Here is a 14041-nt window from a genome sequence, read left to right on the forward strand (position 1 = left end):
ACAAAAAGAACACCGAAGAGGAAATAACCAAATCAATACCATTCACAGTAGCCCCCAAGAAGATAAGATACTTAGGAATAAATCTTACCAAGGATGTAAAAGACCTATACAAAGAAAACTACAAAGCTCTACTACAAGAAATTCAAAAGGACATACTTAGGTGGAAAAACATACCTTGCTCATGGATAGGAAGACTTAACATAGTAAAAATGTCTATTCTACCAAAAGCCATCTATACATTTAACGCACTTCCGATCCAAATTCCAATGTCATATTTTAAGGGGATAGAGGAACAAATCACCAATTTCATATGGAAGGGAAAGAAGCCCCAGATAAGCAAAGCACTACTGAAAAAGAAGAAGAAAGTGGGAGGCCTCACTTTACCTGACTTCAGAACCTATTACACAGCCACAGTAGTCAAAACAGCCTGGTACTGGTACAACAACAGGCACATAGACCAATGGAACAGAATTGAGAACCCAGACATAGATCCATCCACGTATGAGCAGCTGATATTTGACAAAGGACCAGCGTCAATTAATTGGGGAAAAGATAGCCTTTTTAACAAATGGTGCTGGCATAACTGGATATCCATTTGCAAAAAAATGAAACAGGACCCATACCTCACACCATGCACAAAAACTAATTCTAAGTGGATCAAAGACCTAAATATAAAGACTAAAACGATAAAGATCATGGAAGAAAAAATTGGGACAACCCTAGGAGCCCTAATACAAGGTATAAACAGAACACAAAATATTACCAAAAATGATGAAGAGAAACCCGATAACTGGGAGCTCCTAAAAATCAAACACCTATGCTCATCTAAAGACTTCTCCAAAAGAGTAAAAAGACCACCTACAGATTGGGAAAGAATTTTCAGCTATGACATCTCCGACCAGCGCCTGATCTCTAAAATCTACATGATTCTGTCAAAACTCAACCACAAAAAGACAAACAACCCAATCAAGAAGTGGGCAAAGGATATGAACACACATTTCACTAAAGAAGATATTCAGGTAGCCAACAGATACATGAGAAAATGCTCTCGATCATTAGCCATTAGAGAAATGCAAATTAAAACTACGATGAGATTCCATCTCACACCAGCAAGGCTGGCATTAATCCAAAAAACACAAAATAATAAATGTTGGAGAGGCTGCGGAGAGATTGGAACTCTCATACACTGCTGGTGGGAATGTAAAATGGTCCAACCACTTTGGAAATCTATCTGGCGTTATCTTAAACAGTTAGAAATAGAACTACCATACAACCCAGAAATCCCACTCCTCGGAATATACCCTAGAGATACAAGAGCCTTCATACAAACAGATATATGCACACCCATGTTTATTGCAGCTCTGTTTACAATAGCAAAAAGTTGGAAGCAACCAAGGTGTCCATCAACGGATGAATGGGTAAATAAATTGTGGTATATTCACACAATGGAATACTACGCATCGATAAAGAACAGTGATGAATCTCTGAAACATTTCATAACATGGAGGAACCTGGAAGGCATTATGCTGAGCAAAAATAGTCAGAGGCAAAAGGACAAATATTGTGTAAGACTACTATTATAAGATCTTGAGAAATAGTAAACCTGAGAAGAACACATACTTTTGTGGTTACGAGGGGGGGAGGGAGGGAGGGTGGGAGAGGGTTTTTTTATTGATTAATCAGTAGATAAGAACTGCTTTAGGTGAAGGGAAAGACAACACTCAATACATGGAAGGTCAGCTCAATTGGACTGGACCAAAAGCAGAGAAGTTTCCGGGATAAAATGAATGCTTCAAAGGTCAGCGGAGCAAGGGCGGGGGTCTGGGGAACATTGTTTGCGGGGACTTCTAAGTCAATTGGCAAAATAATTCTATTATGAAAACATTCTGCATCCCACTTTGAAATGTGGCGTCTGGGGTCTTAAATGCTAACAAGCGGCCATCTAAGATGCATCAATTGGTCTCAACCCACCTGGAGCAAAGGAAAATGAAGAACACCAAGGCCACACGACAACTAAGAGCCCAAGAGACAGAAAGGGCCACATGAACCAGAGACCTACATCATCCTGAGACCAGAAGAACTAGTTGGTGCCCGGCCACAATCGATGACTGCCCTGACAGGGAGCACAGCAGAGGACCCCTGAGGGAGCAGGAGATCAGTGGGATACAGACCCCAAATTCTCATAAAAAGACCAAACTTAATGGTCTGACTGAGACTAGAGGAATCCCAGAGACAATGCTCCCCAGACCTTCTGTTGGCACAGGACAGGAACCATCCCCGAAGACAACTCATCAGACATGAAAGGGACTGGTCAGCGGGTGGGAGAGAGACGCTGATGAAGAGTGAGCTAATTATATCAGGTGGACACTTGAGATTGTGTTGGCAACTCTTGTCTGGAGGGGGGATGGGAGGATAGAGAGAGAGGGAAGCCGGCAAAATTGTCAAGAAAGGAGAGACTGAAAGGGCTGACTCAAGAGGGGGAGAGCAAGTGGGAGTAGGGAGTGAGATGTATGTAAACTTACATGTGACAGACTGATTGGATTTGTAAATGTTCACTTGAAGCTTAATAAAAGTTATTAAAAAAAATGTTTTCTTAATAGATTTTTATTATGCCAGTAGACTTAGATATCCCCTGAAACCATGGTCCCCAAACCCCCACCCCTGCTACCCTGGCCTTCGAAGCATTCAGTTTATTTAGGAAACTTCTTTGCTTTTGGATTAGTCCAGTTGTGCTGACCTCTCCTGTATTGTGTGTTGTCTTTCCCTTAGCCTAAAGTAGTTCTTATCTACTATCTAATTAGTGAATACCCCTCTCCCTCCCCACCCCCCTCATAACTATCAAAGAATATTTTCTTCTCTGTTTAAACTATTTCTTGAGTTCTTATAATAGTGGTCTTATACAATATTTGTCCTTTTACAACTGACTAATTTCACTCAGCATAATGCCTTCCAGATTCCTCCATGTTATGAAATGTTTCACAGATTCATCACTGTTCTTTATTGATGTGTAGTATTCCATTGTGTGAATATACCATAATTTATTTATCCATTCATCCATTGATGGGCACCTTGGTTGCTTCCATCTTTTTACTATTGTAAACAGTGCTGCAATGAACACGGGTGTGCATATATCTGTTCATGTAAAGGCTCTTATTTCTCTAGTATATATTCCAAGGAGTGGGATTGCTGGGTCATTTGCTAGTTCTATTTCTAACTTTGCAAGGAAGTGCCAAATCGATTTCCAAAGTGGTTGTACCATTTTATATTGCTACCAGCAGTGTATAAGGGTTCCAGTCTCTCCACAACCTCTCCAACATTTATTATTTTGTGTTTTTTCGATTAATGCCAGCTTTGTTGGAGTGAGATAGAATTTCATTGTAGTTTTGATTTGCATTTCTATAATGGCTAATGATCGTGAGCATTTCCTCATGTATCTGTCAGCTACCTGAATGTCTTCTTTAGTGAAGTGTCTATTCATATCTTTTGCCCATTTTTTAATTGGGTTATTTGTCTTTTTGTAATTGAGTTTTTGCAGTATCATGTAGATTTTACAGATCATGCGCTGAGCAGAAATGTCATAGCTAAAAACTTTTTCCAAGTCCGTAGGTAACCTTTTTACTCTTTTGGTGAAGTCTTCAGATGAGCATAGGTGTTTGATTTTTAGGAGCTCCCAGTTATCTAGTTTTTCTTCCGCATTGTTAGTAATGTTTTGTATAATGTTTATGCCCTGTATTAGGGCTCCTAACATTGTTCCTATTCTTTCTTCCATGATCTTTATCATTTTAGACTTTATATTTAGGTCTTTGATCCATTTTGAGTTCGTTTTCATACATGGTGTGAGGTATGGGTCCTGTTTCGTTTTTTTTGCAGATGAATATCCAGTTATGCCAGCACCATTTTTTAAAAAGACTGTTTTTTTTTCCCCCCATTTAACTGTTTGGTGGCCTTTGTCAAGATCAACTGCTCATATGTGGATGGATTTAAGTCTCAGTTCTCAATCCTGTTCCATTGGTTTACGTATCTGTTGTTGTACCAGTACCAGGCTGTTTTGACTACTGTAGTGGTATAAAAAAAAAAAGTATAATAGGTTCTAAAATCAGGTAGAGTGAGGCCTCCCACTTTGTTCTTCTTTTTCAGTAATGTTTTACTTATCCAGGACCTGTTTCCCTTCCATATGAAGTTGGTGATTTGTTTCTCCAACTCATTAAAAAATGTCATTGGAATTTGGATCAGAATTGTATTAAATCTATAGACCACTTTTGGTAGAATAGATATTTTTACAATGTTAAGTCTTCCTATCCATGAGCAAGGTATGTTTTTCCACTTATGTAGGTCTCTTTTGGTTTCTTGTAGAAGTGTTTTATAGTTTACTTTGTATAAGTCTTTTACATCCCTAGTAAGATTTATTCCTAAGTATTTTACCTTCTTGGGAGCTACTGTAAATGGTATTGATTTGGTGATTTCCTCTGCAATGTTTTTGTTGGTGTAGAGAAATCCAACTGATTTTTCTTTCTTTATCTTGTATCCTGATACTCCGCTGAACTCTTCTATTAGTTTCAGTTGTTTTCTGGAGGATTCCTTGGGGTTTTCTGTGTATAAGATCATGTCATCTGCAAGTAGAGATAGTTTGACTTCTTCCTTGCCAATCTGGATGCCCTTTATTTCTTTATCTAGCCTACTTGCTCTGGCTAGGACCTCAAGCACAATGTTGAGGAAGAGTGGTGATAAAGGGCATCCTTGTCTGGTTCCCGATCTCAGTGGGAATGCCTTCAGACTCTCTCCATTTAGGACGATGTGGGCTATTGGCTTTGTATAAATGCCCTTTATTATGTTGAGGAATTTTCCTTCTATTCCTATTTTGCTGAGAGTTTTTATCATGAATGGGTGTTGAACTTTGTGAAGTGCCTTTTCTGCATCAATTGATAAAATCATGTGATTCTTGTCTTTTGCTTTATTTATGTGATGGATTACATTAATTGTTTTTTGAGTGTTGAAATATTCCTGCATACCTGGTATAAATCCCACTTGGTCATGGTGAATTTTTTTTTTTTTTAATATGTTGTTGAATTTACTGTCTAGAATTTTGTTGAGGATTTTTGCATCTAAGTTCATGAGGGATATGTTGTTGTTATTAGGTGCCATCGAGTCAGTTCCAACTCATAGCGACCCTATGCACAACAGAACGAAACACTGCCCAGTCCTGCGCCATCCTTACAATCATTGTTATGCTTCAGCTCATTGTTGCAGCCACTGTGTCAATCCACCTTGTTGACAGTCTTCCTCTTTTCCGCCGACCCTGTACTCTGCCAAGCATGATGTCCATCTCCAGGGACTGATCCCTCCTGACAATGTGTCCAAATTATATAAGATGCAGTCTCGCCATCCTTGCCTCTAAGGAGCATTCCGGCCGCACTTCTTCCAAGACAGATTTGTTCGTTCTTTTGGCAGTCCATGGTATATTCAGTATTCTTTGCCAACACCATAATTCAAAGGCATCCATTCTTCTTCGGTCTTCCTTATTCATTGTCCAGCTTTCACATGCATATGATGTGATTGAAAATACCATGGCTTGGATCAGGCACATCTTAGTCTTCAGGGTGACATCTTTGCTCTTCAACACTTTGAAGAGGTCCTTTGCAGCAGATTTGCCCAATGCAATGCATCTTTTGATTTCTTGACTGCTGCTTCCATGGCTATTGATTGTGGATCCAAGTAAAATGAAATCCTTGACAACTTCAATCTTTTCTCCGTTTATCATGATGTTGCTCATTGGTCCAGTTGTGAGGATTTTTGTTTTCATTATGTTGAGGTGTGGTCTTTGATCCATACTGAAGGCTGTGGTCTTTGATCTTCATCAGAAAGTGCTTCAAGTCATCTTCACTTTCAGCATACAAGGTTGTGTCATCTGCATAATGCAGTTTGTTAATCAGTCTTCTTCTAATCCTGATGACCCACCCTTCTTCATATAGCCCAGCTTCTCGTATTATTTGTTCAGCATACAGATTAAATAGGTATGGTGAAAGAATAACACCCTGACGCACACCTTTTCCTGACTTTAAACCAATCAGTATCCCCTTGTTCTGTCCAAACAACTGCCTCTTGATCTACATAAAGGTTCCTCATGAGCACATTTAAGTGTTCTGGAATTCCCATTCTTCACAGTGTTATCCATAGTTTGTTATGATCGATACAGTGGAGTGCCTTTGCATAGTCAATAAAACACAGGTAAACATCCTTGTGGTATTCTCTGCTTTCAGCCAGGATCCATCTGACATCAGCAATGATATCTCTGGTTCCATGTCCTCTTCTGAAACTGGCCTGAATTTCTGGCAGTTCCCTGTCGATATACTGCTGCAGTCGTTTTTGAATGATCTTCAGCAGAATTTTGCTTCTGCGTGATATTAATGATATTGTTCTATAATTTCCACATTTGGTTGGATCACCTTTCTTGGGAATAGGCATAAATATGGATCTCTTCCAGTCAGTTGGCCAGGAAGCTGTCTTCCATACTTTTTGGCATAGACGAATGAGCACCTCCAGCGCTGCATCTGTTTGTTGAAACATCTCAATTGATATTCCATCAACTCCTGGAGCCTTGTTTTTCGCCAATGCCTTCAGAGCAGCTTGGACTTCTTCCTTTAGTACCATTGGTTCCTGATCATATGCCACCTCTTGAAATGGTTGAATATCGACTAATTCTTTTTGGTATAATGACTCTGTGTATTCCTTCCATCTTCTTTTGATGCTTCCTGCATCATTTAATATTTTCCGCATGGAATCCTTCACTATTGCAACTCGAGGCTTGAATTTTTCCTTCAGTTCTTTCAGATTGAGAAACACCGAGCGTGTTCTTCCCTTTTGGTTTTCCATCTCCAGCTCTTTGCACATGTCCTCGTAATACTTTACTTTGTCTTCTCGAGAGGCCCTTTGAAATCTTCTGTTCAGTTCTTTTACTTCATCAATTCTTCCTTTTGCTTTAGCTGCTCAGCGCTCAAAAGCAAGTTTGAGAGCCTCCTCTGACATCCATCTTGGTCTTTTCTTTCTTTTCTGTCTTTTCAGTGACCTCTGGCCTTCTTCATGGATGATGTCCTTGTTGTCATTCCACAACTCCTCTGGTCTTCGGTCACTAGTGTTCAATGCCTCAAATCTATTCTTCAAATGGTCTCTAAATTCAGGTGGGATATACTTAAGGTCATATTTTGTCTCTCGTGGACTTGCTCTGATTTTCTTCAGTTTCAGCTTGAACTTGCATATGAGCAATTGATGGTCTGTTCCACAGTTGGCCCCTGGCCTTGTTCTGACTGATGATATTGAGCTTTTCCATCGTCTCTTTCCACAGATGTAGTCAGTTTGATTTCTGGCACGGTCCATGTATATATTGTCACCATTTATGTTGGTGAAAGAAGGTATTTGCAATGAAGAAGTCATTGGTCTTGCAAAATTCTATCATTCAATCTCTGGCATTGTTTCTATCACCAAGGGCATATTTTTCAACTACTGATCCTTCTTCTTTGTTTCCAACTTTCGCATTCCAATCGCCAGTAATTATCAATGCATCTTAATTGCATGTTCGATCAATTTCAGACTGTAGCAGCTGATAAAAGTCTTCTATTTCTTCATCTTTGGCCCTAGTGGTTGGTGTGTAAATTTGAATAACAGTCGTATTAACTGGTCTTCCTTGTAGGTGTATGGGTATTATCCTAACACTGACAGCGCTGTACTTCAGGATAGATCTTGAAATGTTCTTTTTGATGATGAGTGCAACATTGTTCCTCTTCGAGTTGTCATTCCCAGCATAGTAGACTATGTGATTGTCCAATACAAAATGGCCAATACCAGTCCATTTCAGCTCACTAATGCCTAGGATATCAATGTTTATGCATTCCATGTCATTTTTGACGATTTCCAATTTTCCTATACTCATACCTTGTACATTCCAGGTTCTGATTATTAACGAATGTTTGCAGCTGTTTCTTCTCATTTTGAGTCGTGCGACATCAGCAGATGAAGGTCCCGAAAGCTTTTCTCCATCCACATCATTAAGGTCGACTCTACTTTGAGGAGGTAGCTCTTCCCCAGTCATCTTTTGAGTGCCTTCCAACCTGGGGGGCTCATCTTCCAGCACTATATCAGACAATGTTCCACTGCTATTCATAAGGTTTTCACTGGCTAATGCTTTTCAGAAGTGGACTGCTGGTTCCTTCTTCCTAGTCTGTCTTAGTCTGGAAGCTCAGCTGAAACCTGTCCTCCATGGGTAACCCTGCTGGTATCTGAATACCAGTGGCATAGCTTCCAGCATCACAGAAACACACAAGCCCCCACAGTAGGACAAACTGACAGGCACTTGAGGGATGACGGATATAGGTCTGTAATTTTTTTGTGTGTGTGTGTGGTGTCTTTACCTGGTTTTGGTATCAAGGATGTGCTGGCTTCATAGAATGAGTTTGGGAGTATTCCGTCCACTCCTATGCTCTGAAATACCTTTAGTAGTAGTGGTGTTAACTCTTCTCTGAAAGTTTGGTAAAACTCTGCAATGAAGCCATGGGGGCCAGGGCTTTTTTTTGTTGGAAGTTTTTTGATTACCTTTTCAATCAAGCTGCCAAACTCTTAACCACTATTCCGCAGGACAAAAACATTATTGGAATCAATTTAAGAAAGGTAACAAATCAGTCCTTATTCTGCTAAAGTTGTCAAGCACCCTCTAGCAGAAATTCAAAACAATATAAAACACTTCTAGTACAGACCTATCTCAAATATTGTGGCACAGATGTGTTAGTCATCTGAAACCTGGAAATGACAGGAACTCACATTTTGAAACTAAGTAATAAATGGTGTAGTATTTAATTTTATTTCATTAAATGAATTTAAATACTTTAATATACTTCTTCTCTCATCCAAGAAAGCAGTACAAAACAAAGCAAGAACAAAAGGGAGCCCAAAAGCAGAACAGGGACACACAAGAGCAGGAGCTATCCCTACAATGTCTTTGCTTTGCCTGACAAAAATGAAATCTAAATGAAGGTTTCGATGTGTAAATTTTGTTAATGAAAAATCAGGTTATCTGTGTTCTTTTTTTTCTGTTCTTACTAAGTAAATATTGTATGTATATTTAAATAACAACAACAACATGAGTGGGAATCGACTTGACAGCACACAACCACACACACACACACATACATATAGATATAGACAGATAAAATGTAAGCTCTTGGTTAGGTTATAGGGAGAACTGTATACCATAAATATCTGGCCATGTTTTATGACATTCAAAAACTGTCCACTACATCTCAGGAAGGCCAGTAGGCTGCAGGGTGTGTATATCAGAGGTTTGTATCTCCACAATTGGGTATGTCATGGCATCAATTCAAGGAAGGCCAATTCCTCCTATATCATAGCAACCTCTTGCAGCCTTCTCTCTGGAGATGGTCTCAAATAGATAAATACAGTGTTAACTCAATAATAAAGTGGAAGTTGTTGTTAGGTGCCTTCATGTCAGATCTGACTCATAGTTACCCTGAGTAAAACAGAATGAAATACTGCTCGGTCCTGGGCCATCCTCACAATCATTGTTACGTTTGAGCCCATTCTTGCACCCACTGTCTCAATCCATCTTGTTGAGGGTCTTCCTCTTTTTCGCTGACCCTCTAACTTACCAAGCATGATGTCCTTCTCTAGGGACTGATTCCTCCGGATAACATGTCCAAAGTATATGAGACAAAGGCTCGCCATCCTCATGCTCCTTGGAACATTCTGGTTGTACTTCTTCCAAGACAAATTTGTTTGTTTTTCTTGCAATCTGAGGTATATTCAATATTCTTCGCCAACACCATAATTTATATGAATCAGTTCTCTTTGGTCTTCCTCACTCATTGTCTAGTTTTTGCATGCATATGAGGTGATTGAAAATATCATGGCTTGAGTCAGGTGTACCTTAGTCCTCAAAGTGACATCTTTGCTTTTTAACATTTCAATGTGGTCTTTTGTAGCAGGTTTGCCCAGTGCAATAAGTCATTTGATTTCTTAACTGCTTCCATGGATGTTGATTGTGGATCCAAGTAAAATGAAATCCTTGACAACCTCAATCTTTTCTCCATTTATCGTGATGTTGCTTATTGGTCCAGTTGCAAGGACTGTGTTCTTTATGTTGAGGTATAATCCATACTGAAGGCTGTAGTCTTTGATATTCATCAGTAAGTACTTGAAGTCCTATTCACTTTCAGCAAGCAAGACTGTGTCATCTGCATATGGCAGGCTATTAATGAGGCTTCCTCCAAATCTGATACCGAGTTCTTCTTCATATAGCCTAGTTTCTTGGATTATTTGCTTAGCATACAGATTGAGTAAATACAGTGAAAGGATACAACCCTGACACACACCTTCCCTGATTTTAAACCACACAGTATCCCCTCGATCTATTTGAGCAACTGCCTCTTGGTCTATGTCAGGGTCCTCGTGAGCACAATTAGGTGTTGCGAGGTTCTCATTCTTTGCAATGTTATCCATAATTTGTTTTGATCCACACAGTTGAATGTGTTTGTATAGTCAATAAAACACAGACAAACATCTTTCTGGTATTCTCTACTTTCAGCCAAGATCCATCTGACATTAACAATGATATTACTTGTTCTACAGCCTCTTCTGAATCCAGCTTGAATTTCTGGCAATTTCCTGTCAACGTACTTTTGAAATCATTTTTGAATGATCTTCAGTAAAATTTTACTTGCATGTGATATTAATAATATTGTTTGATAATTTGTGCATCCTGTTAGGTCACCTTTCTTTGGAATGGGCACAAACATGGATTTCTTCCAGTCATTTGGCCAGGTAGCTGTCTTCCAAATTTCTTGGTATAGATGACTAAGCACTTTCAGTGGTGCATCCCATCTGTTTATTGAAACATCTCAACTGGTATTCTGTCAATTCCTGGAGCCTTGTTTTTTTCCCAATGTCTTCAGTGCAGCTTGAACTTCTTCCTTCGGTACCATTGGTTCTTGATCATATGCTACTTCCTGAAATGGTTGAACATCGACCAATTCTTTTTGGTACAGAGACTCTGTGTATTCCTTCCATCTTCTTTTGATGCTTCCTGCATCATTCAATATTTTGACCACAGAATCCTTAAAAATCCCAACTTGAAGCTTGAACTTTTTTCTTCAGTTCTTTCAGTTTGATAAATGTGTAGGGTGTTCTTCCTTTTTGGTTCTCTATCTCTAGGTCTTTGCACATTTCATTATAATACTTTACTTTGTCTTCGGGATCTGCCCTTGGAAACCTTTTTTTTTTTTTTACCTTCAGAATCGACTCGACGGCAGTGGGTTTTGGAAACCCTGGTGGCATAGTGGTTAAGTGCTACAGCTGCCAACCAAAGGGTCGGCAGTTCTAATCTGCCAGGTGCTCCTTGGAAACTCTATGGGGCAGTTCTACTCTGTCCTATAGGGTCGCTATGAGTCAGAATCGACTCAACGGCACTGGGTTTGGTTTGGTTTCTTTTCTTTTTTTTTTTTTCATTTCTTCCATTAGCTTTAACTACTCTACATTCAAGAGCAAATTTCAGTCTCTTCTGACATCGGTCTTTTCTTTCTTTTTTGCCTTTTTAATGACCTTTTGGATTCTTCATGTATGTTGTCCTTGATGTCATCCCATAACTCATCTGGTGTTCGGTCATTTGTGTTCAATGCGTCAAATCCACCCTTAAGATGGCCTCTAAATTCAGGTGGGATATACTCAGGTTCATACTTTAGCTCTCAGGGACTTGTTTTAATTTTCTTAAGATTCAGCGTGAACTTATACATAAGCAATTGATGGTCTGTTCTGCAGTTGGCCCCTAACCTTGTTCTGATATTGAGCTTCTCCATTAGCTTCTTCCACAGATGTGGTCAATTTGATTCCTGTGTTTTACCGCCTGGTGAGGTAAACACTTACAGTCGCTGTTTACGTTGTTTAAAAAAAGGTATTCTCAATGAATAAGTCATCGGTCTTTCAAAATTCTATCATGCTCTGACCTCTGGCATTGTTTGTATCACCAAGGCCATATAAAGTGGGAGATTATGGAAAAAATGAAGTTGATCATCACATCAGAGTGGGATCCTGATATTATTTTATTGCAGTGGTTTAAATATGTTCCCATCCCCACCCCAGCTTCATTCCATACTCGTTTTATCAATGATGAAATGCAGAGACTGAATAGGGAGGCAATAAACTTAGAGAAATTTGCCAAAATTAGTAGAGAATGAATTAGCTGAAGTAATTCCTCTTCCAGATGAAGAGCTGAACTGAGAACCCTGAGGTTTGTGACCATGAACAAATCCTGAAATCTTTCTGATGTTATTCAAGCCAAAGCTAACTCAACTGAGGTTACCTGAGAGATCATTTTCCGGAGAACATTGCCAACTATGCTCTAGTCAAAATTACAAGCATAATTTTTTTTAAATAGTACTTTAGGTGAAGGTTTACAAAACAAACTAGTTTCTCATTAAATGGTTAGTACATGTATTGTTTTATGACATTGCTAACAATGACTTATCAACACTCTCCCTTCTCAATCTTGGGTTCCCTATTACCAGCTTTCCTGTTCCCTCCTGCCTTCTAGTCCTTGCCACTGGGCTGGTGTGCCCCTTTAGTCTCCTTTTGCTTTATGGGCCAGTTCAATCTTTAGCTGAAGGGTGAACCTCAGGAATGACTTCATTACTGAACTGAAAGTGTGTCCAGGGGCCATACTCTTGGGGTTTCTCCAGTCTCTGTCAGGCCAGCAAGCCTGGTCTTTCTTTTTGAGTTGGAATTTTGTTCTACATTTTTCTCCAGCTCTGTCCAGGACCCTCTATCCTGATCTCTGTCAGAGCAGTCGGTGGTGGTAGCCACGCACCATCTAGTTATACTGGACTCAGTCTGGTGGCGGCCATTGTAGATATGGGCCATTAATCCTTTGGACTAATCTTTCCCTCGTTTGTTTAGTTTTCTTCATTCTTCCTTGCTTCCAAAGGAGTGAGGCCAGTGGAGTATCCTAGATGGCCGCTCACAGGCTTCGAAGACCCCAGACGTTGCTCACCAAAGTAGAATATAGAACATTTTCTTTAAAAGCTATGTTATGCCAATTGAGCTAGATGTTCCCCGAGACTGTGGTCTCCATAGCCCAGCAATTCCATACAAGACATAACTTATCTTCAGTATTTTCAAATACATTCTCTCACATCCTGCCTGTCCTCCTCCCCCATTACAGGAACTGTGTAAAATCTGCACAGCCTATAAAAATCTACAAATTTAAGTCCCTACTATATGAAATCCACCTCGGGGACTGCAAACACAGGTGATACACAGTGTAATTCATTAAGATGCTTATGCTTATGACTTAGCAGGAAAGCTAGAACATGGACCCAGTCAATTATACTGGAAGGCTGGCTCTGAAAATATACTCCAATAGAGAGAGAACAACCAAAGGTTACAGGCACAGAACACACTCCCCCCCCCCCTTAAAACATCTCAAATTCTAAAATACCTGCTTTCTCCAACAACCATAGAGTACTGTCATCTGGCTGTCGGAGTGACTGTGAATGCCAATTCAATTAAATCGTCTTCGAGAGTATTGACATTTTGAAGGAGTCGCTTTTAACCTAAAAAATCCTCCACCCGATGAAGTTCATTCAGCAGTAGATATCTCCAGTCCTTCATGTCTTAATCTGAAAATTAATTTCTTTACTTCTAGTCCCCAAAGTTGAGGAAATCAAATGTCCTGGAATTTAGAGGATTAGTAATTCAGATCACTTGGGAGAAAAGAGAAATAACTGGCGGGAAAAAAAACTGCAAACAAATGTGGAGTTTGATTGCAAAAGTGGGGCAATACCGCCACCTTCTGGTAAGGCGTGGGAATGAACAGGAAAAAAGCAGACTGTCCTGCGGCTTAAGAATCTGCTTTCATTTCAATGCTTCCGGCAGCGCAACGCTCGAGCAAGAGACCCGCCTCTCCCTGAGGCACTAACCACTGTGTGCGCCCGGGGCAACGTGATTGACGGCGCAGCAGCCCGGTCAGTTACCTAAACTCGTCACT

At 39.8% G+C, this 14041-nt stretch overlaps 1 long non-coding RNA gene and 1 pseudogene across 1 annotated transcript in view; one reads left to right on the forward strand and one right to left on the reverse strand.

The window, feature by feature from the left end:
- LOC126075305 (uncharacterized) overlaps positions 1–13744 on the reverse strand; it is a 32240-nt gene extending 18496 nt beyond the window's left edge. The window contains exon 1 of the long non-coding RNA XR_007517154.1: positions 13493–13744. This is a non-coding gene — a long non-coding RNA (uncharacterized LOC126075305). The remainder of the gene's footprint in view (positions 1–13492) is intronic.
- The window catches only part of LOC126076290 (uncharacterized), a 308689-nt pseudogene that overhangs the window by 265754 nt on the left and 28894 nt on the right, over positions 1–14041 (forward strand).

This window comes from Elephas maximus, chromosome 4 (assembly GCF_024166365.1).
Source record: "Elephas maximus indicus isolate mEleMax1 chromosome 4, mEleMax1 primary haplotype, whole genome shotgun sequence".
NCBI lineage: Eukaryota > Metazoa > Chordata > Mammalia > Proboscidea > Elephantidae > Elephas > Elephas maximus.